Source organism: Bison bison, unplaced genomic scaffold, assembly GCF_000754665.1.
Source record: "Bison bison bison isolate TAMUID 2011002044 unplaced genomic scaffold, Bison_UMD1.0 scf7180017864489, whole genome shotgun sequence".
Taxonomy (NCBI): domain Eukaryota; kingdom Metazoa; phylum Chordata; class Mammalia; order Artiodactyla; family Bovidae; genus Bison; species Bison bison.
Genome location: NW_011495048.1, coordinates 6,201,961 through 6,205,917, shown reverse-complemented (window position 1 = coordinate 6,205,917; position 3,957 = coordinate 6,201,961). Strand labels below are relative to the sequence as shown.

At 42.7% G+C, this 3,957-nt stretch overlaps 1 pseudogene; it reads left to right on the top strand.

Moving 5' to 3' along the window:
• The window catches only part of LOC105005363, a 7,469-nt pseudogene extending 4,538 nt beyond the window's left edge, over positions 1-2,931 (top strand).
• Positions 2,932-3,957: the final 1,026 nt, after the last annotated feature.

Genomic DNA, 3,957 nt, shown 5'->3' with positions numbered 1-3,957 from the left:
AAACGACAGAGGATGAGATGGCTGGATGGCATCACTGACTCGATGGACGTGAGTCTGAGTGAACTCCGGGAGTTGGTGATGGAGGGAGGCCTGGCGTGCTGCGATTCATCGGGTCGCAAAGAGTCAGACATGACTGAACAACTGATCTGATCTGATCTGGCTATATTACTTTCCTAAAATTAGCTTTTGGAGTTTTAATATAATGACTCATTTTTAATATCCACCAAAGCCCTTTGTTGTTGTTGTTGTTGTTCAGTCACTAAATTGTATCCAACTCTATGTGACCCCATGAACTGCAGAACTCCAGGCTTTCCTGTCCATCACTATCTCCCAGAGTTTACTCAAACTCATGTCCATTATGTCAATGTCATCCAACCATCCTTTGTGGCCCCCTTCTCCTCCTTCCCTCAGTCTTTTCCAGCATCAGGGTCTTTTCCAATGAGTCAGCTCTTTGTATCAGTTGGTGAAAGTACTGGAGCTTCGGCTTCAACATCACTCCTTCCAATGAATAGTCAGGGTTTATATCCTTCGGAATTGACTGGTTAGATCTCCTTGCTGTCCAAGGGATTCTCAAGAGTCTTCAGCAGCACCACAATGCAAAAGCATCAGTTCTTCTTTATGGTACAACTCAGCTTCTATATGGTCCACCACAATTTGAAAGCATTCAAAATCCCTGGGTATATAACTTCAAAGAGTTGGACACAGCTTAACAACTGAACAACAAAGACAACAACAAAGGGAGCCATAGACAAGTTAACAAAAAACAACTGTCATTAGGCAATCCTTTTTCCCCTAAAATTCCAAACTCAGATAATTTGACAGAGTGTGCATTTGGAAAGGAAAAAAGAGCCACAAGATTTTGACGGCTTTCACGGGGTGTGGGTTCCATTCAATTAGCCATGTGAACTCATTGCATCAGGCTCTGTGAGAATCAGTGAGGACACAGAGATGATGAGGAATGTTCAAGAACACTAAAATTCTTTTAGTGATGGAAATCACAATCTATCCAAAAGCCAAAGGTTGAGTTTTAAAAGAAAAAGAGGGGAGCAGAAAGGAAGGGAAAGGGAAAGAAAATGGTTGCTATGCATCATTTAAACCCATCCTGGCATATGCATAAGCAGCTCTGGCTGCCTATAAATATTCTCTTCCCTTAAAACTTACACACATTTAGTACCCACCTACACTGATTTGCATTGTTTCTACAGAAATTTTTCTACAACTTTTAAGCTAGATTATAAAATCCTGCAAAATGAGAGTGGTATTTTATGTTTTCTCTTCTCCCTCTAAGGCATTGATTAGTCTCCTTCATAATTGGCACTAAATTAATATTTGTTGAATTTTTTATAGAACCAAATATAGCCTGATGCAATCAATAGAAGCTCAGGAAATGTTCTTCTATAATTTAAAAATATAACTGATAATCAGGCAAAAATACTCTGTAGGTTATATTACCGTACAAAAATACTCCTGAAAATAAAATCAGGAGCATACAAATTGATTCAAGGGGCTTAGTAGTAGAACTTTAAAAACTATTCTATTTCTTGCCTGGTTTCAGCCATTCTGTAAGAAGACATAGGCCTGTAGGCATCTACAAATCCATTTCTCCCTATGCTAGACCTCAGCCTTGCTCACCTTTATTCAAACTGAGTGATAGTGCATAGCTTGTAAATTGTTATTAAATACAAGCACTAGAAAGTTCCAGGACCCTCAAAGTTAGCATGACACCAAAGACACAGATAATATACATAAAAAGAGTAAGACAGATAAAGGGATAAATTAGATAATGAAAGATTTCCTTGAAGATTTTGCCTTGGAAAAAATGATTACATGAATTCAACTTTTAGTATGAGATTTCATTGGATTTCCCCACCCTTAAGATGACAATCTTATTCCTTTTGAGGCTTCAGGAAAGAACTAGCTTTCAAAAACTGGGTTAAGTTATTGAGTAGAGAAGAGTTTCCTGGCTTAAATATATGGGGTAGAAGCAGAAGGCAATGGCAATCCACTCCAGTACTCTTTCAAGGCTCTGGCGGGAAAAGTACTGACCCTTCCCTCCAAGGACAGCTTTCCACGCCCACGGGGTCTCCTCATCTCACCACTGTCCACCGGCCTCTGCCCCTCAGCCGCGTCACTGAGGAGCTGCACAGGGCACTGGCCACCAAGCACCGCCAGGACAGCTTCCAAGGCAGGGACAGTAAAGGGTCCCCGAAGAAGCGCGTGGACGTCCGGCTGTCGAGGACGTGCAGCGTGGAGCGGGGCAAGGAGCGGGAGGAGGCCTGGAGCTTCGACGGGGCCTCTGACGGTAAGCGGACTGTGGCCAAGGAGTCTGAGGAGAATAAGGAGAACCTGATCTTGAATTCTGAACTCAAGGACGACCTGCTCTTGTATCAGGACGAAGAGGCCCTGAACGACTCCATCATCTCTGGGACGCTGCCGAGGAAATGCAAGAAGGAGCTCCTAGCGGTGAAGCTGAGGAACCGGCCCAGCAGGCAGGAGCTGGAGGACCGAAACATCTTCCCCCAGAGGACGGATGAGGAGAGGCAGGAGATCCGGCAGCAGATCGAAATGAAGCTCTCCAAACGATTGAGCCAAAGACCCGTGGTGGAGGAACTGGAGAGAAGAAATACCTTGAAATAAAGGAATGATCAGACAGAGCAAGAGGAAAGAAGAGAAATCAAGCAAAGGTTGACAAGAAAGCTTAATCAGAGACCCACGGTTGATGAACTGAGAGACAGAAAAATTCTGATACGATTCAGTGATTATGTGGAGGTGGCGAAAGCACAGGACTATGACAGACGGGCAGACAAACCCTGGATGAGACCGTCGGCAGCAGATAAGGCAGCAATTCTTAAAGAACTGAATAAATACAAAAGTAATGAAATGGAGGTACATGCATCAAGCAAGCATCTGACAAGATTCCAAAGGCCATAGAGATTTTCTTCTGAGAAGAATTGTGCTGAATTTTTGATACCAACACTGAACATTCATCAGGGAGCTTTCCTGAAGTTCAGCTCATGACTACCTGCTGTGTTTGCCAGAGAAGCAGGACCACACACACAGGTGAAATCCTGGCCACGCTCACCTGTGAGAGAATGATCAGAGGACACCCTTCACTCTCTGGGGCCTGAGGAGTGTCAACTGTTGGGGTCAGAAGAGACCCCAGGAACTCGACCTGAAGAAAACTGTTATTTGCCTTCCCGCCTTGTTTTACAGTTCTGCAGTGTGACCGAGGATGGTGACATGTGTGTGCAGGGTCACCACACTGAGGCTGTGACCAAGGGACGTGTACGCAGTGTCTTCAGTATCATGTGGAAAAGACCTTTTTATTCTCATCACAATTAGAGAACTCTTTAAGTTCCTGTTATACAAAATGATTTACTGTATTATACTTTTTCTTTTTTTATATAATGTCTAACAAAAAATACAGCTGCAACATTTTGATTCCTGTTAATTTTGTTCTTTAATTAAATGACTACTTATTGCAGGAAATTAAAAAAAAAAAAAGTCCTGAGAAAATCCCATGGACAGAGGAGCCTGGTAGGCTGCAGTCCATGGGGTCGCTAAGACGACTGAGCGACTTCACTTTCACTTTTCACTTTCATGCACTGGAGAAGGAAATGGCAACCCACTCCAATATTCTTGCGGAGAATCCCAGAGACAGAGGATCCTAGTGGGCTGCCGTCTATGGGGTCGCACAGAGTCGGACACGACTGAAGTGACTTAGCAGCAGTAGCAGCAGCAGCAGAAGCAAAACAACCAAAGTACAAAAAAAGTGTTAAATATCTCCTTAACTACTGCTCAATATTATCCTCTTATTATTAAATTATAATTCTAATCTAACAAACTGGTGGTTTAAAATTTTTTATTTGCTGAAAATCTCCCAAATTAACTACTTCAGAGTCTCAAGGAAGCATTACACTATAGAAATATATATCATGCTAAAAGCTAGAAAAAAGA